The sequence below is a fragment of the Canis lupus genome, chromosome X, assembly GCF_048164855.1.
Source record: "Canis lupus baileyi chromosome X, mCanLup2.hap1, whole genome shotgun sequence".
In the NCBI taxonomy this organism is placed as follows: domain Eukaryota; kingdom Metazoa; phylum Chordata; class Mammalia; order Carnivora; family Canidae; genus Canis; species Canis lupus.
In genome coordinates, this window is record NC_132876.1 from 22,697,919 (window position 1) to 22,723,274 (window position 25,356).

Genomic DNA, 25,356 nt, shown 5'->3' on the forward strand with positions numbered 1-25,356 from the left:
CCCACGATGCATTTGTTCTGTCCAGGCCCCCAAGGATTGCAGGGACCTATTTCTAACCATACAGATGAGAAGCAGTACCAGTTGAATTCTGACTCTTGATAGCTGGCCTGTGAGTAGCTGGGCCACAGCACAGTGCAGAACACAGCTCCTCATGCCCTGCAGAGAAGGGCTGAGGCTCTGCCAAAACACTGGTGTTTGGAGCCCACCTGCCTGACTTCAATTTTACTTTGCTTTGCCACTTTGCCAAGGATCTCTGATGGCACTTCAGCACCACATCATGGTGGTCCTGGCCTTTGCCTGGCCACCTGTAAGGTACCCGGGAGATGTCCTCATACTTTAGCTGGAGAGATGGACCTGAGTGAGGAAAGCATGTTTGTCTGGAAAAGAGGCACAGTAAGCCTCTTAGTGGAGGATGAGGTCAACATATGTGATTGGTTGTTGTTCTAATCAAGAGGGCCCATTTAGGAGACGAGGCTTGGAGGAGAAAGGGGTAGGGGCGAGGATTCATGGTGACCTACTGCAAGGCTGCTTCCTTGAAGGAAAGTTCGCAGCTTCTCTGGAGACCCATTTATACAAAAGAACTCCCCCCTCCCTTCCACCATTACCCCTTCCCTTTCCCACTCCTCTAAAGTTTGGCTGCTGTGATATCCCCTCCTGTCCTTCCCTGACCCCACCTAAGGCTGGGCACCCTTACTTCCCTGGAGATTGTTAGAACTCCATCCTAGTACCTCGCTCTCCAGGCAGAGGGGAAGTCCTACTGGGCCCAGAGGTGAAGTAGAACCGCTTCTGGCCTCTTTGCCAACTTATCAGGGAATTTCTGGCAGGCACAGACACATGTACACAAAACCACACAGAGACACACAGCCCAAGCCAGTGATGACGTTCCCTTGCCTGGCTGGTTCTACAGATGGGTGTGACTGGGTCAGAGTACAGGGAGGGTCTAACATTTAGATACTGGACTGCCAAGCCCTGGTTGGAAAACAGGAATCATCTCAAAATGGATATTTTGAGAAAGAGAAATGCAGCCCCTGACATCCGGAGGTGGGTGGGCCTGGGACTGGTGGCGAGGCAGTGGCATTACGACAAATGGGCCTGGCACTCACCATTAGGTCCGGATATTCTGTTTAATGTAAACACACTCGCAAGACATTTGCTTCATATGAGGCCATTCTGACCATGGTGGATGCAGACGGAAACAAGACCACTTCATCATCATGTGTGAATACAGGCAAAAACATGAACGTTGACCAAACCACAGAAATGACCAACACCCAACCCCCCATACTGTCTGATGTGAGCGATTGCTACTTTTTTTTTTTACATTTTTATTTATTTATGATAGTCACAGAGAGAGAGAGAGAGAGAGAGAGAGAGAGGCAGAGACACAGGCAGAGGGAGAAGCAGGCTCCATGTACCGGGAGCCTGATGTGGGATTCGATCACGGATCTCCAGGATCGCGCCCTGGGCCAAAGGCAGGCACCAAACCGCTGCGCCACCCAGGGATCCCGATTGCTACTTCTTTACCAATTACAGCTTTTGCTTCACTCTAGTCTGCCCTCCTATAGGATAAAATTTATTGAATAAGGCATCCAATCGTTGGATTTTTCGTGCTTCTTAACTGCGTGCAATCCAAAGCAAAGCCCTGCTTCCTTCAACCCTCCCCCCAGTCACCCAGCCTGGCCCAAATCTTCTAATAAATCCTTCCTAGTACCCTTCTGCCCCGCTCTGTGGTTCCCCATGTTGTGCATTCCCCATCACAGCAGTGAGCATTAAACATAACTTGTCCAAGACCAGGAGCATCCCACTGCTCTTTGGCTGGTGGGCATTGGCAATTTGGAGACAAAAAGCCAAAATACCTGCCAGAAGCCACCAGGAAGAGACCCTCCTGAATTTTTCCTCATCTTGTACCTGCCCCAAGATGTCCCAGTGGAGCCCCCAAGGTCACTTGGGGCTGTGTGTCACTTGGGAAAAGCCCAGGAGTCGCATCTGCTGTCTGTGGACAGAGGTGCCGGGCTTCCTGGGCAAGTTCCTACCTACTGCGATGCCTTGGGCACTTGCTACTCAACACAGAGATGCTTCTGGAAGAGCACCAAACATGGGCGTTGAATTTATAAACACACCAACTCATAAATGGATTTACTGGTCAGCTAGCAAACATGTGCTGCACAGTTACTGCATGCCACGGTACGATAGGCCCTAGAGATAAGAGGGTGAGTAATGTATAGTCCCTGCCCTCATGGCCGTATAACCTAGTGGTGGACACAGGATGGGCAGCACCAGTGCTAGGAGTATGACGTGTGAGTTCAAGTCGGAGCTTCAGGATTGCTCCATTGTTCTGCTTCTATCTAGTCTAGGCTTTTCTTTCACCGACCAAATCACTCCATCCTATGGTTGTATCTTGTCGTCTCTTTGAACAAAACATGAATATGTTTATGCTTAAGTGAACATGTATGATAAGCTTATTACAGAGGATGCAGCTAATGTTCTTCTTGCCTGAAGAGATTATACCTCTTTCTCTTCACTTTTCCTCAGCCCCTTCATTTTCCTTCTTTCCTCTCAGAATCTCTGCAGTCTCCCCCGCTTGTTTTCCTTCTCCCTATGTGTCTTCCTCAGGTGCCAGTAAGTGCTCTCTGCCCATATTTTTTTTCCTCTCAAGCAGTAGAGTGCAGTGGAAAGTGGACCCCTGGATTTGAATCTCAGCTCTGCTGTTTGAGCCTGGATAGCCCAGGGCAGCTACTTACCTAGGTCTCTATAGCTTCATCTGTAAAATGAGGAGAACAGACTAGATTATCCCTCCACCCTCAGTTTTAACCTCCTGTGTATGGAAAAATCTCTCAGTACTTCTACAGGTACTCACCTTGCATTGGACTCAGTTGCCTTTCATTTCTAAGGTCTAGAGCAGACGCTAAATGGACTCAAAGCTCTTGGCAAATGTCTCCCACATGGCCTCTGCTGTCCCTTTAGCTCAACTAGATTTACAGGTTTGGTTTTTTTGGTGTGGTTTTTTAGTTTATGACTTGTGATTCTCTTTTGACTCAGCAAGTTATAACCAGAACCCCTACAACTCCTAGGAATTGCATCTTGCTTTATTTGCTCTCCACGGAGAGGTTGACAGCCTCAAAACTGGGATCCATGAAAGGTGGCATCCTTCAGCCCCTAACAAATGTTGGCTTCAAGCCCAGAATGTCCCCAGAAAGGCTTTATGATGGGACTGTTCTTAGCAGTGATCTTAGCACATACATCCCTACCCAACCATTTAATGGCTCCCAGTCCCTAACAAACACACCCTGCAGAGCTGGCGGGTGGATAGCCACCATAACCCAGGGCAGCTGTCACCTTGATGCTGACAGAGGAGCTCACAATGCCACCTCTCATGCCACATAAGCCCTGATCCCCTAGACCAGCCTGTACATCCACTTTGCTCTTGGTCCATAGCCATTTTACACCGGTTATGGCCTTGGCAGAACCTTGCCCTGAAGTGCAGTAACAAGCAAGCCAGGAAGCTTGCAAGCTTTACCACCCAGCTCTTACCATAGAGACAGCTGGGAACTGTATACAGGGAAGGAAAGAAAATCCAGCATCATGATTTGCTGGGTGGACAAGAATGCTTATGGATCACTGCCCTTGGAACCCCTGGGTGGCTCAGTCAGTTGGGCATCTGCCTGCCATTCAGGTCATGATCCCAGGTCTGGGAGATAGGGTCTGGGAGATGGAGTCCTGCATCTGGCTCCTTGCTTTTCGGGGAACCTGCTTCTCCATCTGCCTGCTGCTCTGCCTGCTTGTGTCGGCTCTCTTTCTGACAATTAAATGAATAAAGTCTTTAAAAAATTTTTTTAAAGGATCACTGCCCCTCCAGAGGGAAAGGGGAGCTTCAGGTGTTTCAGAGGAGGCCAGCAGAACCCCTCCAGCATGAAGCCTACCCTGACCAGGCCCTGAAATGCCTGGCCACCTGGTTGAGACTAATATCCCAAGCAACTGGAATGGGATTCTGGTCTTCTACCCTAATGGAAGTCCTCAAACTAGTGGCACAATAGGGGTAGGGGGAGGAGAGGAGTGCTACAAACAGGGAATCCTTGGTCTCAGAGTCACTCCCACCTCAGCCTGGGCTGGGCCCCTACCAAGTTTTTATTTTTTTTTTAAGATTTTATTTATTCATGAGAGACACACAGAGAAAGACAGACATAGGTAGAGGGAGAAGCAGGCTTTCTGCTGGGAGCCTGATGTGGGAGTTGGATCCCAGGATCCTGGGATGTGGGGATCAGGACCAGAGCCAAAGGTAGAGGCTCAACCACTGAGCCACCCAGGTGCCCCTGGGCCAGTACCAAGTCTTAGGAGGAAGGGCCACAGTGACCTTTCAGGAGATCAGCTTGACTTAATGCAGGAGTGGAGGGCAGCACAAGGCTCAGAGCACTCTACACTTGTCCCTTTGGTGGTGAATGTCCTTGGAGCTGGTCTGTTCATTCCAACAGGAGGTTCCAAAGAGACCTCAGCTACCAGGTGAACTTCCTGGCCCTTGAGGAGGGAAGGAGGCCCCCAGATGCCCTCGTCTCAGCAGGCTTGCCCTGTTGTGAAGTGGATAATTGCAAAAAAAAACACTTTGCTGGGAGTTTTGCCGGAGGCTGCAAACACGCAGCTCCCCCAGCATTCCCTATGCGCCCCAGAAAGGCGCGGAGTGGCCGGGCTGAGACTGAAGCGCAGAGGTCTCGGTGAGATGACCCTCTCCCGCCATCTCCCAGCTGCCCCACTGAATCCTCCCCGGGAGTCCTCCCATGCTCTTCTGACAGGACTGGAAGAAGGGGCGGGGGAGAAGGAAAGAAGGGACTGAGGGGGAAGTTTCAAGGGGTGTGCCGGGGATGGGGGAGGATTCTCATGAGTCAGCGGAGCTAGCTCAGTGTGACTTCATTGCTTCCCGAGAAGAGGCGCCCGGGGCAGAAGGCCGCTCAGAGTGCAGCAGCAGGAGTGGAAGGTCGGAGCCCCTGGCCGCCTGCGCCAGGCAGGGCGCGGGCAAGAGCTCGGGACCTGGCCAGGTCGCTCGGGGGGCTGGGGCGGGGACGGGAGGCCCACGCCGGGGCCAGGAAAGCTCTGGGCAGAGGAGACGACCTCTCTCCTCTCCTCCTCCACCCTCGCGGTCGCCAGTTCCCGCCTTGGCCCGAGACGTCGTGCAGCGCGCGTTCCGCCTGCAGGTGGCGCTGCAGAGGAGCCCTGGGCGCACCGCTGGGGGTCGGGGGTGGAGCTCGGCCCCAGCTGCGATCCCGGGTTTGGAAGGCGCGCGAGCCCAGAGGGCGCGGGGCGGGGCGGGGCGGGGTCGGGGGTGGGGTTCGGCGGCCAGAGAGAGGAGGGAGGGGCCGCCAGAACCTCCACTGCCTCTCGGATCCCGTGCTCCCACCCAAGTGGCGGGAGAGTCCGGAGTCCCGACCTGCTGCGCTAGCACCGCGGCATGGGGCTGGCTCCCGCGTGCTTCTTAATAGTTAGTCCCCGCGGCCACTTCCCGGGTCCCGCAGAGCTTAGGGCGCTCACCTTCGGCAAAGGGATTGTGGTTTAGGGGCTGTCTTTCCTCTCCGCGGATGGCGCTCTTGACCCGCGGGCAGTAGAATGGAAACTTTGAGTCGCGTCTCGGGCGTTGGGGGTGGGTTTCCCTGAACTCTCTAGCCTGGCCCCCCGGAGACCCAGAATGCATCTCCTGCACAGGGACGGGCTGGGGCTGGGGCTGGGGCTGGGGTGCAGTCTGGGGCCTGGGCTCAGCCTAGGTGAGGGGCAGGGGTTCAGCTTTGGGCTGGAGGTAGGGCGAGCCTTAGGGATTCCGCGTGGGTCAATCCAGTCTTTGGCAGCTATAGAAGAAAAAAGCTAAGAGGCCCCTTTGGGGCTCAAACTTGCAACTTTGTTCTCAGTAGATGGACCCTTGTGTTCTACCTCTTTGCAGGCCCTGAGCTCTAGAAGTCGTGATGCTGCTGACCTTCCCATGTTGGTTCATGGTTATGTGGTGGCTCTTTAGTTAACATATTGAGAGTATCAAGGCACAAAAATAACCTGTGGCCAGACAACTTTAAGCTGAAAAAAAAAGTTGTTGGGGGCTCCAGCCTCATCCTTTCCAGAGGCTCCCCTGGCTATTCCCATGATACAACTTCACATGTAAATATATGGGTAGAGTGTGTCTCGTGCCAAGACATCAGGGCTATGCCCTCTGCTAGTGTTCCGGGTGCGTCTTCTCTATCAGTCCAGCTCCCCGGCTTTCAAGATGTGCAAAACCATCTGAGAAAGTTATCCTTAGGATTTTCCATAACGAAGAGGAAAGGGGTAAAAAAAAAAACACCAAAGGATCCTAAACGTTTCACTGTGTTCACTGTGTGCCAGGAGAAATACCGTCTGTCTCCCGCCCAGACCTCAGAGCCCGGGCCTCCTTCCTACAGGGCGGTGCCCAGCTATTCCTGGAAACCCCCTCCTTTCCACCAACCCCCTCCCCAAGGTGTCTCCTCCCAGAGCACGACCTGAGAAAAGGGATTGTATTGTCAAACCTGAGGTCCCCAGCCCCTCTTTATGGCCCTAACGTGACCCGTGGCGGTCCGGGCCTGCCCACTGTCTCGACGCCCTCGAGCTGGCTTCTCCTCTGGGAACAAGGCCTGAGCCGCGGCCTCTCCCTCTGGCCTGGCCCTGCGCCCCGCTAGGTGACCGGGAGAGGAGCTGATATACTAATTTGTGTTAATGTGATAATGGGCGCTAATGGGGTCACGTGCTAGCCACAGGCCAATTTCTAGGCCGGCCTCACTGCCTCAACCCCGAGTGGAGGCTGTGGGGATGGGAATTTCTGGCTGACTAATGCCCACGGCCGCTGGAGGGGGCGGGGGAGGGGGAGGGGGAGGAACCGAAGCCCCGGCCGATCCCAGAGCGCTGGTGCCTCGGTTTCAGTTTCATCCTTGGCTGACACTTTCCTCCGCTGCCGAGTGGAATTGCTTTGCTTTGCGTCCAGGCCCTCTCTCCTCCCCAGCTGCCCCCCTTTTGGATCGCTAGCCTCCCTCGGCCAGCCCTTCGCTCTGTGAGGGGAGAGATGGGAAGATAATTTGGCAGTGATGAGGAAAAAATGTACACGTAGACACCCTCGGACGCACAGGCTCACATACCACGCTGCCTCGCAGACACACACACATGCGCACGCCCTCCACAGACACACACGCACGCAGGAGGGGACTCGCCACTCCCCTCCGAGAGTCAAGCTCACACACGTGCATGCGCGCGCGCACACACACACAACCCCCCTCCTAGCCATGCTTGCACCCTCACTCACGTCTGAGAGGCTCACACGGACACACACATGGGCAGGCAAGGCCCTACAGAGACTCGTCCCACACACAGACACACGCGCACGCGCGCGCAAACACACACAGACACACACAGACCAGCAGCAGCAGCCCGAGTTGGATGGCTTCCTCAAAAGAAGGCTGGAAAGTTTGTTTGCTGCCAACGAAGGGGCCTAGACATTCCGCGAAATGACTCATACTGCACCTTTATAGACATTAAATGTTGTATTTTTCTGGATGAAACAACAACAACAACCCCCGTTGTGATGGCAGGGTGGGGAAGTTTCATGGCTGGCTTCCTACTGGGTCTCTGTCTGGTGCACATCTCTGGCTTGTCCTTGCCTCCCTGTGGGAGGGGGCGATCCTGAAAGAGCAGAATGGCTCCCTCCTGATACAGACCTCAGCCCAGAACCGCCCCTAGGCAGGATGTGCAGTGGGTGAGATTCTGGCTAACCAGCCCCCTTCACAGCCTCTCCCCACTCCTCCATTTCATCCCCAGACTCTCTGGAGTCGGGCCTGGTGCCCCCACTCTGGGGTCCCAGTCTCCACCCTTCCTGATCTCCCTTTCCATCCAGCACCCCTTCCCACCCCTCCTGGGTCTGTCAGGACTGCCACCTCTGAGCACAACTCTAGGGGGCGCCATTCACCATGTTTATAATATGCATCACCCCAAGGGTTGAGACTGGTGCCTCATCCACTCCCCTGAGCCTCCTCTCCAACTGAGAAAGGAACACCCAGCTTGATGAATGCCTGCTCCCTGTCCCCCAGCACACTCAAGGGGCCACAGAAATCACTTGGTGCCCTGTTCAAGAAAGGCCTTTAGGGGATCCCTGGGTGGCTCAGCGGTTTAGTGCCTGCCTTCAGCCCAGGGTGTGATCCTGGAGACCCAGGATCAAGTCCTGCGTGGGGCTCCCTGCATGGAGCCTGCTTCTCCTTCTACCTGAGTCTGTGCCTCTCTCTCTCCCTCTCTCTCTCCCTCTCTCTCTGTCTCTGTGTGTGTGTGTGTGTGTGTGCCTCATGAATAAATAAATAAAATATTTAAAATAAAAAAAGAGAGGCCTTTATATTATGACATCCCTCTGTGCCCCCATCCCAGTCTCTGGCCCTTAGCAGCAGCCCCTTAGGCCAAGGTCCCCTTAGGCCCACTTGTTTTTTTCCTGAATGTTGTGAGGGGAAGCCCCTTTAGAGTGTCAGTCACTTGGAATCTCCACAAGGCTGTGGAGCACAGTGGGGCTGCCAGCCACACAAGATAGGTGTTGGACTAGCAGATGGCAGAGGTTGAAGACCTAAATCTGGCTCCACTGGACAGTGCCCCTCAAACACTGGATGCCACTCTGCCTGTGATAGGTGCCCCTGAATAAGTGCTTGCCCTTGGATCTGGTCCCAGGGACTTTCCCAAGCTGATCCCTCACTCCAAGATAGGGACTAGGGGCCAGTAGGATTAGATGTTGGGGGACTTGCCCTCATTTGCTGAAGTCTGCCGGAAGCCACTTCTTCCTGGTTTTGGCAAATGAACCAAATGATCCGGTCCCTCCTCCTCCCCACCCCATCTCAAAAATCTCCCACCAACCCTAGAGGGCTGGCCTGAAGGGCCCTTCTGGTTTCCCAAACATTCCCAGCAGCACTCCCCAGGATGGACATATGAAGCACTGACTCAAGGCCCACAGCACCTGAAAGTCAGGTTGTCCTCTCACTCCAGGCAGACCCCTGAACTGCCATCCAGCCCTCAGAAAAGTGAAACCCGATGGTCCTCTGAAGTTTTTTAGGGGATATTATGGTGCCAAAGTGTGTCCCAGCAAAGGCCTGGAGGGGAAATGAATAACTCTCCATTTTAACGAGAGCAGCGTGGGGTGGGGGTGGGGAGACCAAGTGGCTTTCCAAGAGACTCAGCAAAGGAAGGTGGCTGGGCAGATAAAAGTCATGATCAGGGAAGTTGCTCCCAACTACACCTTCGCATCTGCATGCCTGTGCTCTGGCCTGGGCACACCCCACTCCCACCCCTGTTAACCTCCAGTCCTCATGTGGACCTGGGCAAGCGACTGCCATCCAGGGAAGGAGCACTTTGGTATAACTTATCGCAAAGAATTCTTATCCTTTGCAGCTACCCAACAATCTTATTGGTTTTTTTATTATTTTTTTCTCAACAATCTTTTTAGAACAAATACTCTTTATGATGCTCAGCCACAACCTGGGATGTAGAGATTTCTGTCTGTCATTTGGAGCTTTCTAGGGCCTTGTCATGCAAACCCAATAGAGGCAAATCTGGAACTATTGAACGTATCAGAGGAATGGTTGCTGTTTGTACAGAAAGGATTATAGGGGGCTTCTCAGCTTTACAGATGGGAGGATTTCTTTTAAACTATAACTTCTCTTCTGGCTTTTGAATATGCTTCTCATTCTGAAAGTCTGATTCATGGGTAGACTTTCCTAGCCTGTGTCTGTGGTGCAAAGTAAGGGCCATGGCTATAGAAGCTGTGGCACTGTGGTATTTTGTTCTAGCCACAGGTTTGAATAGAATTCGTTGAGGCCAAGGGGTTAAGGGAGGGGGAAGCAACTGGCCACCTTGTCTCTAAAGAACCTGGGGTGATTTGCAGAAGAATATAGGTGCTGCTTGAAAGAGGGGAAAAAGAGGGCCTGAGAAAACTGCCAAGGTGGAAAGGCATGTTGAATACAGAAGCAGCGACCTGACTCTGCACGGGCCATGGGCAGCCAGGAAGCCAGGAGGCCCCCTGCTTGTCACTCTTGGAAGGACCCAGGTTCTGAGGCTTGAGAGGACTGAATCCGAGTTGGAGAGTGGGGGTGGAGGAAGACTGGAAGGCAAGAGGCTTAGAGTGCACCATGGATGGTGCAGCCTGGGCATCCGTGGGCAACTCGAGAAGGGGAATTCCTGCCAAGTCAGGGAATGAGCCATTGGCAGAGACAGCTTGGCTGTCTTCTGGGGGAGTGATCTCAGTCTGCTGGCCCCACCTGGCTGGGGCTCACTCAATGGGTAAATGGAAGAGCAAGGAGCTAGGTGGGGAAGGGCTGGCAGGCTGGGGAGCAGCAAGGTCATTGGGAAGGGCAGCCTGGCTGACCTGGAGCCTTGAGCCAGGAAAGTCACTCCTGTGGCCCGTGGCTCCCCATGGGGAAGTCAGCACAAGATTTCCGTCAAGGGGGGTGGGGTTTGCTTTGGCTGTGACTCCCAGATCCTAGGGCTGTGTTTAGTTCCCGGTGGCTGGGGAAGGTGGGAACCTATGAGATTCCCACAGGTGGGCTCCAGGTCATTGGCGGGTATCCGGGCCAGTCACTGTTAGTGGTTAATTGGTCAGCGCAGTGCTTGCCCTCTCTCCCTGCCCTTTCCAAGAGGAAGATCTCTCCTCTGCTTTTTCCATGCCTTAGGCTTCAGCTCTGGTTTAAACCACAAACACTCTTAGGAGGGATCCACCGTTAAGTCCTCAGCAGCTTCTGGCCTAGCCTTATCAGACTTTCTCCAAAAGCTGGGGTTGAGAAAAGTTGAAATGAGGTTGAAGATACCACTGAAGGTAGCTAACATCGATTGAGGGCTTACTAGGCACCAGGTGCCACTGCCAAAAACATAGGTTATCTCATTCATTCATCATCACAGCTTTTTTCTTTTTCTTTTCTTTTCTTTTCTTCTTTTCTTTCTTTCTTACTTACTTTCTTTTTTTAGAGAGGGAGAAGTGGGGAGGGGCAGAGGCTTGATCCCATGACCTGAGCGAAAATGAAGAGTCGGATGCCTAAGCCACTGAGCCACCCAGGTGTCCAATCACCACAGACTTTTTAAAAAAATTTTATTTATTTATTCATGAGAGACACAGAGAGAGGCAGAGACGCAGGGAGAGGGAGAAGCAGGCTCCATGCAGGAAGCCGAATGCGGGACTCCATCCTGGGTCTCTAGGATCACGCCCTGGGCTGAAGGCGGTGCTAAACCGCTGATCCACCCTGGCTGCCCGTGTTTTTTTTTTTTTTAAGATTTTATTTATTTATTCATGAGAGACACACAGAGAGAGGCAGAGGCATAGGAAGAGGGAGGAGAAGCAGGCTCCACGCAGAGAGCCCCATGCTTGATCCCAGGTCTCCGGGATCAGGCCCTGAGACAAAGGCAGAGGATCAACTGCTGAGCCACCCAGGCATCCCCCACCACAGCCTTTGGATGTAGGCTCTTATTATCCCCAACTTAAAAATAAGGAAAGTGAGGCTCAGAGAGTTTAAGTGACTTGCGCAAAGACACACAGTTGTTAAGTGATGCAGCTGAAGTAGGAAACCAGGTCTGTCTGACGTTAGAGACCACTGAACTCTTAGCAGAATGGAAGAGTATGTGTGTTTGTGTCCATCAGTGAGTCTCAAGGTCAAGATAAAGAGGGTTTAGGGATAGCTACCACAGTTTCAAGAGGGGTGCCTCAGGGACAAGAGGCCAGCAGAGAATGGTGTGGCTCCAAGATCAGGAATCCCGTGGAGAAAGCATGGCCACTTAGAAAAGAGAGGAAAAAAAAAGAAAATCTGCTCTTGGTGCTTATTTCAGGGCCTTGGCTATCAGTCGCCAAGAGATCTCAAGGGTCAGTGCCCCAGTTCAGCCCCTTGGCTTTTCCCTGGAAACTTATGATCTGCAGCTGCCTTCACAGCCATCATCCACCACCATTCTTGTCCCCCCCCCCCCCCCAGTCCTGTGCCAGGGACCATCCTTTCCCAAGGCTGGGGAAGCAGGTAGATGCTGGTGGTTGGGCAGATCCCTGAACTTCGGGCCCTTTGGCCACACTTGCCCCTCAGAGGGCCCCTTCAGCTTTCCTGCTTTCTGCCAAGGAGCTGCCAGGGCTGAGGCATGGATGAGCCCCTCTTCCAGACCATGTAGAACCATAAGACGTGACTATTTCCAGCCATCTTCCTCCTAGAGCCTCCTCAATGTGGGACCAGGTTGGGATGTGGGGGTTTGTATGGATTCCAGGCAGGCCAGAAGAGAGGGAAAGGGGGAGACAGGATGGGAGACTGGGATGCCTCAAGCAGGGCAGCTTGTCTTTGGAGAGAAGGGGGCATGAGCTTTTTCCCAGGACCCCAATCTGGCTGCCTTTGCACCTGCTGTGGCAGTCTCGCACCCCCCCGCCCCCCGCCCCAGCCTCCCCACCCTGATTCCTGTCTGCCGGGTCTCCCCCACCAGGAGCCCTAGGCTCCACTTCCCTAAGAAGTCCTCCAAGCCCTCCAGTCATTCCAAGCGAGGATGATGCATTTGGCCCAGGATTCTGCAGTGTTTGGCATATAGCTCCCGAATTGTATCCTCTGGGCATTTCCTGGCCTCACCACGCGCTCCGCCCGCCCTCCCGCCAGGTCCGCACACAGCAGGCGCTCAATACTCTGGAGTGCAAGGGTGTGGGCCAAAGGCGTCAAGCCAGTGGCGTGTGGAGGCCGAGGGGGCTGGACATAGCCATCCAGGGTCCCCGGAGAAGAGATTTCTCTCCGAGGCATTGTGTGGGGGCTTCCCGGCGGGAAGGGCCCCGACAGGGCGCCAGGAGCCCCGACCCCGCCGCGTGCCGGGGAATGACGGGCGCGGGCCAAGAAAGGGGCGCGCGACGTGGGCTCTGCAGGGTCCCTGCTCTCGCGGTCCCCGGGGGCGAGCGAGCCGTGAGGGGAAGGAGAGGCCGCGCGGGCCCCTGGCACGGCTCCCCCTGCCGTGCTGGCGACCGCGGCGGGCCGGGGGTGGAGGGGCGCTGTTTCCACCAAGACGCCTCGTCCCTCCCTCGCTCCCTCACCCACCCCGCCCGCCCGCCCGCGGTCCCTCCCGTCGGTCCCTCCCTCCGGCTCTTCCCTCCCTCCCGCCCTGCCTCCTTCGCGCCCGCCCTAGCCGCCGCCTGCGGGGACGTGTGTGTCTCTAGTGCAATTTCCCCTTTCGCTCGGGTGTCTCAGTGCAGGTCTCCGCTGGCTCGCGCCCCCTCCCCGGGCGCCCCCGCCGCCCCCTCCCTCGGCGTGGCCCTCCCCGGCGGCCACCCGGCCCCCCCCGCACTCCACCCCGCCCCCCGGAGTCGTTTTATCAGGGGCGCCGCCGTCTCACCTGGTATTTGCATCTCGCCCTCCAACTTGCCATTGGCGGCGCGACGTGTGGGAGAGCCCTGCGCCTCGCCCGCCCGGACCAGCCTGCCCCGGCGCCGAGGTGAGTCACGGGCGCAGGGCCGCGGGGGCAGGCGGGCAGGGAGGAAAGAGGGAGGGAAGGAGGGAGGGGGACGGTGGCCCCGGCGGCTGCGGGGACCGACCGGGCGCCGCGCTCAACTTCCACTTCTCCTTTCGCCGGCGCCGAGGTCCCGGCGCCACTGGCCCGGCCCTGCTTCCGAGGGGAGTAGGCGGGCTGGGGGCAGGGTGGGGGCCGCTGGGGACCCTCGGCTGGGCCCCTGGAGCGGGGAGGGGACTGGAGCGACTGACCCCAGCCCTGCAACCGAGCCCACCCGGCCTCAGGTACGTCGATGGCGCCGGTTCTTCGAGCTTTCGGGGACCTCGAAAAGTTTGCCTGAAGGCGGGATCGGGGACGCTGGGGCCCCGGAGTGTAGGGCTTGGGGGCCCAGGGAATGGTGGGAGAGCCGCGGCGTGTTGAGTCCCGCCCTTGCCTCGCCCCACCGCGTGTGTGTTGGGGAACCCGGGCTTCTGAGCCAGGGTTAGAAACGGAATCGAATTCCCAAGTCGGGGGTGGGGGGCCGATTTTCCCGCGCCCCGGGCCCCGGGGGTTCCGTGGCGGGGCCGATGGTGACAGAAGGCCCCCTCAGCGCTCGGTGCTCGAGGGCGGGAGGTCAGACCGCGAAGCGGCAGGGCTGCCAGATTGATCGGGCGGCCCCCAGCGCCTCTGGGGCCAGGCGCCTTGGTAAAACACACACTCACTAGTGTAAAACACGCGCGCGCGCGGACGGACACACACACACACACACACACACACACACACACACACACACTCCCCTATGACTTGAATAATTGGATTGCCAAAATAGAGACCTCTTGGCAGGGGCCAGAGTTTCCGTGTGAGCAAGACGCCAGCCTTCCCGCTCCCGCGTTCCCGCTCTCCCGGTTTCTCCCGCCTCTCGGTTCCCTCCTCTGCTGCAGGCAAGGGGATTGAGCGGCCACACAGCGCGGGGTGCCTTGCCGGCAGCGCCTTGCTTTGGGGAACTGCCCGGGCGGTGTCTGCTTTATGAATTTCTGGTGCCTCCACCGCGCCCTAACTCTGCTGTGCTTTCCTCTGGACTGTGTGTAGGGAAATAGACCTCCTCACCAGAGTCACCTCCTGACCCCTTGGTACCTCAAAACTGAGCCAGGTTCTCCCTGGCTGCTCCCCACCCCACCACACACACCCCAGCCTTGGGATTTGATGGCAGTTTGATTCCTGCCCCTCATCCCTGTGCCTGAGATTGAGGCCTGTCTGGTCCTGCAGCTTCTTATGGTTAATGTTTGACAGTTCATTGTGGCTAATCATTTTAATTAGCTCTTAAAGTGGGGAGGAACAGTTAACCTTGGACTTCTCGATTTTGGCCTGGTGGGGCCTCAAATGGGAGGAGTGCAAGGGAGGTGGGGAGGTAGGAGCGGAAGTGAGGTCACCACCTCAGGGCCTGAGCCACCACTGCTTGGCCCCAACAGCTGGTGGGCACGCCCATCGGGGACTCACCCCCTGCAGGCTGACCCCTGGCCAGAGTGCCAGGTTGGAGAGGGGTGAAGGGAACAGATCTGGCTCTCCCCTTGGGGGAGACAGGACACTTTGGCACCAAAAATGGCCAGGGAACACGTATGCCCAGTAAGAATGCAAATCCCTCCTTGTAGTTGGTTACACAGGGTTTTACCGGTTAGAAGGCGCTTTCTCAACCATTGATTCAGTGGACCCAGAGCCTAGTGGGGGTGCTGTCTTGAGTTAAGTGAAAGGCTTCACTATCTTGGAGGACTGGTTATCCTGACCGATGTGGGGAAGAGGCTGCCTTGCATGTGGTAGTTTCTGGAGCTGGGTTCTGTTCAAACTCCAGGATGTTTTTTCGGGGGGTGTTGAGCAGGCTCCACGTTGCCACCCTCACCCAGCCTCTAACTGTGAGCCGAAGGAGTGGCTTGTTTGCAACTATGTCTGGCATTCCTCCCACTGCTCCACTGTTTGCTCGTGGTTGCTCAGGAGCTGGCGCCCACCCCAGGACAAGGTGGGGGCCTACAATCCACTCTCCCCCTGCCAAATGCTAAGTGGTAGCACGGTGGCTTCTGTCTTCTCTGTCCCATGTTGGGATCTAAAAATGAAGGTGCTGTGGTCTGTCATTCATACGCCTGATTGATAGACTATCCAAAATGCCCATAGTCTGCAAAATTCAGGGCTTTTGTCTCTGAAGAGGCCCAGCCAGGCACAGGCTGAGGGGATTGCTTGCCCAGGGAAATCCTGGCTCCTCAGCTTGGCCTTGGGCCTTGCCACTCCTCACCCCCAGCCCCAACTTCCATGCCTAGAGCCAGACTATCTGGGTCTAAAAACCAGTTTTGTTATTTACTAGCAATGTGACCTCAGTCTATTGTATGCCTTGGTTTACCCATCTGTCAGATGAGCCCTACCTCATAAGATTGCTGCAAAGATCAAATATATCGAGAAACATAAGCTGCTTATTAGAACAGTGTATGGCACATAGTGAGCAGGGACCAGCACTATAGTATTATCTAATACAGTGTCTAAAACTCAGATTCCACTCAGCAAACATTTGTGGAGAGCCAGTCCCCGTGGCAGGCATGGGTGAAGTGGCAATGAGGAAATATGGTGGTGAAGAAGACTCCACATGCCTTCCAGGATTGTGTATAGCTTCTGCTGTAGGCCAGAGTTGGGGTGCAGGGCGTGGGAGGGAGCCAGGGACAGTGGCAAGGTCATATATAAATAACCATAATTCAAAGCCAGGCTGGAATACTTGAGCTAGTGTGGGGAACCAGGCATCCTAGGTCTCCTTGCCTGGGGACCCTGGCTGGGTCTTGGTCTGGTTGTACCCTCTGAACTGCTTTGGGAATTGGATGAATGATGGGGAGATGGAGACCTGCTTTCTTCATGGGCTGCAGGTGGCATGATTTGTTGGGTTCCAGGGCAGGATGCACATTTACTTAGCGCCATCCCCAAACACCCCTCTAGCCCTCTGCCATACCCCCACCACCTCCCGGAGGTCCTCTGCTGAGCTGGGAAGGGCTTCAGGCAGCCTTCTCTCCTCAAGCTTGGGCCTGACCCTAGCCTGGGCTTGGTTATCTCTCCAGGATTTCTAAACTGCAAAGAGGTTTCTGGCTTCACTGCCGATTTATTCCCTTTGTGGTTTTCAGACTGAAAACTAGTTCTGCAGGGGAGGAAGAAAACTCATCCGAAGTACCCAGAATCCCATGGGCACTTTCCTAGAGGTCAGGGGCTTTTCTCATCAACACCAACCTGCCTGCAAACCTCTGGCCGCTGAGCCACGGATGGCCGGTAATAGTGGCTGCGCCAGTAATGCCCTATAGCTCCCGCCCCAGTGCTGGTTGCCAAGGAACTGCTGGTCGGGGTGCTCATGAGGGTTCTGACCTCACAGGCGCTGTTGAGTTTCAATTCAACAGCCATTTATTAACACCTACTGTGTGCCCAACCTGTGCTAGGCCTGGTGGAGGGGCTGAGCCAAGGAGGTGCTGGGGAAAGATGACTAAGATGCTGAAACAATCAGAGGCGAGGACGGGCAGCCAGGTCAGTGGCTGGTCAGGTGCTAATTGTGCTCCTCCAAGCAGGGGCCAGAGGCGGCCAGGGCTCTGAGGTCGGCATCTGGAGGAGGGAGGGAAGGCTTTGTGAGGGCCTAGGCAAGCTAGACCTTGGGGGTGGGGCGCGGGGGAGATTTGGCTGGGCCAAAAAGGGAGAAAAGAGGCCTTTCTCTGTCTTCCCTGGCCACAGACTGACCTTCGAAGGCTGGATAATTGTTTGGCAAATGCGTGTCACATAAAAGACCATGTCAGCGAGCGTGGGTGGCTCAGGGCAGACCCCCGATCTCCACTCCAGGAGATAGAAAGTGGCCGGCCCAGACCCCAGACGGGGAGCCGGGGGAGCCTGGCGGGTATTGATAAGACACAAAGGGTAGGCAGGCTTCCCTGCCACCCAAGCTGAGGGGATTTGATTTCGAGCTGCCCCCCACAACACACACACACACACACACACACACACACACACACACACACACACACACGGACCCTGGGAAAGGTGGGTGGAGAGAGAGGAAGAGAGGTAGAAGGCACCAAAGGGACAGGAAAACTGACACACCAGTGGTGTTTGCAGCAGGCATGAGCTGGCCAGGTCCCACCATTCCCTAGGGTGTTGGGATTTCTCTGGAAGCCAGGAGGCTTAGGTGGAGGACAGAGATTTTCATTTTCTCAGCCAGCTGGGAACCCAAGAGTCTAGAGAGTCCCACATGTTTCTACCAAGACCACCCTGGCAAGGGCAAGGGATAGCTATACATTTCTTCTGCTGCTTTTGTGTCTCCCATGGCTGACTGTACAGGGGAACTTGGCTCTTTCTGGGTTTAACTGGAGCAAAACACTCAGACACACACATATCCTCCCCTCCCCCACATCACTTTTCCTCTCCCACTGCCCTCTTTCCCTGCCCCCTCCCCAGCACATTGCAACACCACTGGGACACACCAGAGAGTGCCCTGGCTTCTTGGCTGGGGAATCATGTCCTAAGGTGAGCTTTTTAGCAGAGACTTCAGCCTTCCATCGGAGAAGGAGGTTCAGGGAAAGGTGTTTCACGCAAGAGGGTCTGCAAGGCAAAGTGCTGGAACATTTCTCAAACCAACGAGAAGAAAGGTTAAGCAGCTTACCCGGGTTGAGCAAGCTATGCCTTAGATTCCCACCTTCTTGGAGGACCATTTTATTGTCCCAAAACTGGTACTTCCTGCTTCTTAGGCCAGCTGCCCTTCCTGAAGCTTCCTTTCCTCTTCCAGTCTAACCTAATATCTTCCAGAGAAGTGCGTTGTCTAGAAGTGGGGAAGAGCACAGTCTCTCTATATTAATATTCCAGACCTACGCTTAGTGACTGTGTGAGCGTGGGCTGGTCTCTTAAGCACCCTGGGTCTAAGTGCCCACCCTCCAGGGTCACGATAAGGATTAAATGAGATAGTGCAGGGTCAGCGCTCAGCACGGTGCCTGGCACATAGCTACTGCCCCCCAGGTGTTAGCTGTTATTATTCCTGTGGCTGTTGCTGCTGTCACTTCCCTTCGCACACCCTTGGCTTTGCTAACTCCAGGGATCATTTGGCAGGGCCTGCCATATTCATTCTCCAAACTGTGAGGGAGACTGTCCATCTCTTTCCGCTAACCCTTTGTTAAAGTCTGCTGTCACACAGGAGTAGGAGGGGATGTGTGTGTGTGTGTGTGTGTGTGTGTGTAATAGTTTTTTTGAGTGGCAGGCAGTGGTGCTGTGAAGACCAAAAATCAAGTTCTTTTTTAAAAAAAAAAGTATTTTAAAAGATTTATTATTTATTTATTTATTTATTTATTTATTCATTCATGAGAGACACAGACTGAGAGAGAGAGGCAGAGACATAGGCAGAGGAAGAAGCAGGTTCCTCGCAGGGAGCCCAATGCGGGACTCAATCCTGGATCCCAGGATCACGACCTGAGCCACCTGAGCCGAAGGCAGATGCCCAACCGCTGAGCCACCCAGGCGTCCCCAAAAATCAAGTCCTTAATGTCTTTATTAACATTGCCATCTTTATCTCTTGGCCACTCTCATCTTGAGTATCACCTGCTGCAGGAATAGGGAGAAGTTAGTTCCTTTGAGAGAAGGCCTCCTGTTGCACCGCTGGCAAGAATTTAACAACCATAGTCTGTTGTTATTACCCTGCTGGGTGTTGAATTCTGGGAGCCAACTGACCAACCACTCCTCACTTTCTCCCTCCTTTCACTAGAATTAGATGATGCATCCATTCTGGGCCAGTGCCCAGAGGTCTCGGGTTGGAGCTGGGGTACTGCGTTTGCTTAGTAGAGCTCCCAGGGCCTGGGCACCATCCCCACTCCAGAAGCCTCCCAGAAGATTCCTTGGAGGTTCCATCTGCTATCAGATGGATTTTGTGTTTGCCCAGGATAAAATGGATCACCCATGGACCACCTGGGAGCCACTTCACTCAGTCCCTTGGTCTCCGTACCTCAGGTTAGAACTACTAGGCCTTGGGGGGATGGGAGAGTGGGCAATTAGTCTTAACCTCCCCAAAGTCCCGATGACCTGATAGCAAGGAGGTACTTAGACATAGATTTAGGAGATAATCTGCCTTTTTTCCCATAATGCCCCCAGAGGATAAAAGAGGCTGGTTCAGCTCTGCTGATTCTGTGAGAATCCATGCACAGAAAACCCCTATCTCATTACATTCAGTGACCACTTTCTTGGTGCCACGCTGATCCAAAACAACAACAACAACAACAACAACAACAAACCACCACAGCAGGCCCAGCCCCCTGCTCTGAAGAATCTAAACCCAGTTCTAGAGCTGTAGTAATACACGTGCACTTAGCCTCATAGTGGGCTATTTGCATATTGTAATATGGTTGCCATTGTAATGATAATTAGCACCTCTATCACCATACCTAATTATCCTTTCTTTTTTTTTTTTTAATTTATTTATGATAGTCACAGAGAGAGAGAGAGAGAGAGAGGCAGAGACACAGGCAGAGGGAGAAGCAGGCTCCATGCACCGGGAACCTGATGTGGGATTCGATCCCGGGTCTCCAGGATCGCGCCCTGGGCCAAAGGCAGGCGCCAAACCGCTGCGCCACCCAGGGTTCCCTTAATTATCCTTTCTTTTTCATGATTAAAGAGCAATGCAAGACTGTGTGGGATTAAGAGACTCTAGTCCCTTAGCAAGTTTGATGATGATATATTTTTATCTATATTCACTATACTGTTTATTAGAGTTCTAGGGCTTATTTACTACTCATTGTAATAGTTTGCATTTTCTAGGTTCTTCTATAATGGAGTCATATACCATGTACTCTCTTTTTGTATGGCTTCTTTCATTTGGCGTGTTTAAGATCTGTCCATGTTGTTACATACATCCATATTTCATTCCTTTTTATTGCTAAGTAGCATTCCATTGTATGGAGATGCCATACGTTGTTTATTCATAGTGGATGGACATTTGGTGGCTTTCTCTCCCCATGTTTGGCCATTACAAACAAAGCTGTTATGAATATCCGAGTACAAATCTTTCCAGAGCTCTTAGATGTCCTTTTCTCTTGGTTAAATACCTGGGAATGGAATGGCTGAATCATACAAGGGTTGTAGGTTCAGCTTTTTAAGAAACTGTCAAACTGTTTTTCCAAAGTGGTTGTACTATTTGACGTTCTCACCAGTCGTGTGTGTGCCTTCCAGTTGCTCCACGTCATCACCAGCACTTGGTGAGTCTTTTTAATTTGAGCTCTCCTAATGGGTGTGCAGTGGTATCTCATTGTGGTTTTAGTTTGTACTTCCCTAATTATGTACTTACTTGTCACCAATATATAGTCTTTGGTGAGATATCTGTTTAAATCTTTTGCCCATTTTAATATTGATTTGTTTAGGGGTGCCTGGATGGCTCAGTAGTTGAGCATCTGCCTTTGTGATCCCAGGGGTCCTGGCATCAGGTCCCACATCGGGCTCCCCGCATGGAGTCTGCTTCTCCCTCTGCCTATGTCTCTGCCTTCGGCTCAGGTTGTGATCCTAGGGTCCTGGGACTGAGTCCTGCATCAGGCTCCTCAGGAGGAACCTGCTTCTCCCTCTGCCTATGTCTCTGCCTCTCTCTCTGTGTCTCTCATGAAAGAATAAATATAATCTAAAGATTGATTATATTTATTTATTCATGAGAGACACAGAGAGAAAGAGGCAGAGACACAGGCAGAGGGAGAAGCAGGCTCCACTCAGGGAGCCCGATGTGGGATTCCATTCCTGGTCTCCAGGATCACACCCTGGGCTGAAGGCAGATGCTAAACCGCTGAGCCACCCAGGGATCCCAATAAATATAATATTTAAAAGTAAATAAGTAAAATAAAATAAAATTGATTTGTTTTTCTTGTTGAGTTTTGAGAATTCTTTATATATTCTGGATACAAGACCTTTATCAGATGATACGTGCTTGGTAAAGGTTTTCTCTGAGTCTGTGGCTTGCCTTTTCATTCTCTTCATAGTATCTTTTGAAGAGCAGAGGTTTTATTTTTTAATTTATTTTAAAGATTTTATTTATTTATTCATGAGAGACACACAGAGAGAGGCAGAGACATAGGCAGAGGGAAAAGCAGGTTCCTCCTGAGGAGCCTGATGCAGGACTCAGTCCCAGGACCCTAGGATCACAACCTGAGCTGAAGGCAGATGGTCAACCACTGAGCCACCCAGGCGCCCCAGAGCAGAAGGTGTTAATATCATTGAAGTCTAACTAATCAATTTTTACTTTTATGGATCATGCTTTTGGTGAGATCTCTAAGAACTCTTTCCTAGCCCTAGGTCACTACTACCTTCCTTATCTTAGGTTTTCTTTTATAATTTTTATAGTTTTAGGCTTTACATTTTGGTCCTTGATCCATTTTAATTCTTCTATATATCAAGAGGTATGAATTCACATTCATTTTTTTTGTTTTTACATATGGATATCCAATTATTCCAGTACCATTTGTTGGAAAAGCTATTGTTAGGCTACTGGAGTTGTCCTTATAAATGTGGGCTTATTTCTGGACTCTATATTCTGTTCTTTTTTAAAGATTTTATTTATTTATTTGCGAGAGAGAGTGAGCAAGAGAGAGAGCACAGGAGCAGGGGCAGAAGGAGAAGCAGACTCTCCTGCTGAGCAGGGAACCTGACATGGGGCTCCATCCTAGCACTCTGGGATCATGACCTGAATTGAAAGCAAATGCTTAACTGACTGAGCCACCCAGGTGCCCCTGTTCTTTTGGTTTTTTAAGATTTTATTTACTTATTCACTTGAGAGAGAGAGAGAGAGAGAGAGAGAGCAGGAGTGGGGGGTGGAGGAGCAAAGGGAGAGGGAGAAGCAGGCTCTAATCCCAGGACTCTGGGATCGTGACCTGAGTAGAAAGCAGACACTTGACAGACTGAGCCACCCAGGTGCCCCTCTATATTCTGTTCTGCTGATCAGTCTGTTTATCTTTCCGCCAATGCCAATTTTTTTGATTACTGTAACTTTATAATCACTTTTGAAATCAGGTGGTGCTAGCCCTCCAACTTTGTTCTTTTTCAAAGTTGTTTTTGCCTATTTTAATTCTTTCACAATTCCATATGAATTTTAGAATGAAATTGTCAATATCATTTTCTTTTAATACTCAAATTTATCCTATTTACAGTAATTGTTATAACATATGCTTGGCTGTGCTTTTGTGATCTTATTTTATAATCATGGGTGACCCTGACGTAATTGTCGTTTTAGAAGATGGTTAATCTTTTCATTGATGTTCTTCAGCTAAAAAGTTCCATAAGTTTACAGACTTACGTATTTAAAAAAATATTTTATTTGTTTTATTCATGAGAGACACAGGCAGAGGGAGAAGCCGGCTCCCTTCAGGGAGCCTAACACAGGACTTGATCCCAGGACCCCGGGATCATGACCCAAGCCAAAAGCAGATGCTCAACCACTGAGCCACCCACGCGTCCCTACAGACTTATGTACTTGCAAAATAGGACCATTTATTATTTGCCCTTCATTTATAAACCATGTTTGGTGACTGGGTCCATGATTATCTGCTCTATTGGTCATTTTATAGACGTCAATCATATCCCTTTCCAACCTTTTCTGTCTAGATGACATAAGGCCTCTTTTTTAAAAAGCTTATCTTTGTATAATTACCCTGACACTCCATTCTTTTTTCTTTAAAGATTTTTTTTTCCAGAAAGAGAGCATGCAAGCAGAGCAGGGTGTAGAGGGAATGAGAATCCCAAGCAGACTCCCCACTGAGCATGTGGTTGGTCACAGAGCTTGATCATGACCCTAGCTAAAATCAAAAGTCAGAACTCCTAACCAACTGAGCCACCCAGGCACCCAACCCTGTTCTTCTGAATCATTTTAAGTCTTAGACCTGATCCAGAATCATGAAATCTTTCCGGAGAGTTCAGTGATCAAATCAGCACCTAATATTCCCACGGTGGAAATGCTGTGGTTTTGTACAAAGAGAGATGACTTTATTGATCATCAACCACCTTCTCAATGCAGCTTGGAATAAATGACACTAGCTGGTATGTGTTTCCTCAAACAGAGACAGGGAGCAAGCGAGGATAAGTAATGTTTGTGGCTGGGGACCTTTGTCCCCCAACTTTATCCCTATCCTTGCTCTTAGATTGTAGCTCTCAGATCTGTCAGTACCTGGGGTCCCTATTCTAGAGATCTCACTTGGACAGATACTTTATGTGAACTTAATTCATGAATGCCGAGACCTGTCTGTGCTAGAATCAGGAGAAGAAGAGCTAGGCCTTGGTCCCATGGATCTGCCTGCCTGTTGGGGAAACAAGATACATACATGAAATAAAGAGCAATTCAAGCCTGTGTGGCATTAAGAGATCATTTGGTCGAATTTGGGTTATGAGTGTTTAGAAAAGGGTGCTCCATAGGTGTGCACTCTACTTATCAGGGTGCAACCAGCTCTGTGGTTTTGGGGAACTTGGTTGGGACCTTGCTGGATGGGCATTATTTGATTAACCAAAACAGAGCAGCAAGGGCATGGCAGGCCTGAGAAACTCCGTGAATGAGCCTGGAATGTTCCCTCAGGGGACCATGAGGAGACCACTGGGCTTCAAGCCCAGGCTTGAGTTGAGAAATCATGGGAAACAAGGCTGAGTAGGTAGGGTGGGGTCAGACTGTGAAGGACCTTTGGAAACCAAGCAGATGAGTTTGGACTGTAAATCTCTGCCGAGTACAGCTGGTAAGGCCACAGCCATAGATCTCAATGTGTGCCCTGGGGTAGGAGTTGGTGCCAGCTCAAAGGCTGAGGAAGGAGCTAAGCAGAGGCAGGGTCAGGACTGGAAGTTCATCTTCCTCACACCCAGTTGAGTGGGCCTTCTGCTGCATCAGGTCTGGTTGTTAGCTTTTCGAAGCCTTTCACATCTGCTCCATGCAGCTTCCTAACAGGGACCTCAGGCATGGGGAGTGGGTGGTGAAGGCCATATCACTCCATAGCTAATGGTGTGAGGGGAGGCAGAACCACTGAAAAATACCCACCTGGCTCGCCTGCCTACTGGCCTGCCCTACTCTTGCCCCAGAGTCATTCTTTAGGCTAAGGCAAGGTAGCTCCAGATGGCCTTTTTCAATGAAAATGTGTCAAGGAGGGAGGTGACATGACACATTAACCTAATATCACCCATAAACATATTAACACCAAATGGTTTGTGCTTTTTCAGAGTGGTGGGAAAGTCATTCCTGGGGAGAGGGGATGGTGGCCTATGGAGTCCCAACTGCTACTTGGGTCAGTCAGAAGAGCTCAGGAGCATGAAGTGTATAGTGGAGAGGAGGGCAGGAGGCCCAAGGCTGGGAGAGCCATGTGACTTGGCTTGCCTGTGGTTATAGGGCCCATTAATGACAAAATTGCCTTAGCAGAGTTTTTCCAAACTTTCCCACCTAAGTGTCCCCAACTATTGAATTATCTCCTAGAGGCCTAGAAGGACACAGTCTCAGACATTTCTTTGAAGTATGGCGTTTTATTATTTTTTTTAATTTATTTTATTTTATTTATTTGTGATAGGCACACAGTGAGAGAGAGAGAGAGGCAGAGACATAGGCAGAGGGAGAAGCAGGCTCCATGCACTGGGAGCCCGACGTGGGACTCGATCCCGGGTCTCCAGGATCGCGCCCTGGGCCAAAGGCAGGAGCCAAACCGCTGCGCCACCCAGGGATCCCCCAGTATGGCGTTTTATTATAAGTGTGAATGTTGCGCAGCCTATTGTCTAAATATATTTTAATTGATTTATCAGCAAACAACATGGAAGCTCCTGAAAGATGCCCTGGGTTTGGAGTGCGGCTTTGACTCCTGCTGTGTCACTTGGTCAGCTTTTAGCAAGCAGGCCCTGTCCCTCTGAGACCTGCTTATGGACAGGTCAGAACTTACACTTTCAGTATCTTTGCCC

The 25,356-nt window shown here is 52.3% G+C and overlaps 1 protein-coding gene across 3 annotated transcripts in view; it reads left to right on the plus strand.

Annotated features, from left to right (window-relative positions):
* The first annotated feature begins 4,926 nt into the window (after positions 1–4,926).
* ELF4 (E74 like ETS transcription factor 4) overlaps positions 4,927–25,356 on the plus strand; it is a 48,834-nt gene continuing 28,404 nt past the window's right edge. Inside the window, exon 1 of one of the 3 annotated variants that reach the window (XM_072818080.1) lies at positions 4,927–4,966. The gene's annotated coding sequence lies outside the window, so the exon portion shown is untranslated. Of the gene's footprint in view, positions 4,967–13,250; positions 13,432–13,561; positions 13,731–25,356 lie in introns of those variants that run through there. The other 2 variants (XM_072818077.1, XM_072818078.1) reach the window with 2 other exon arrangements.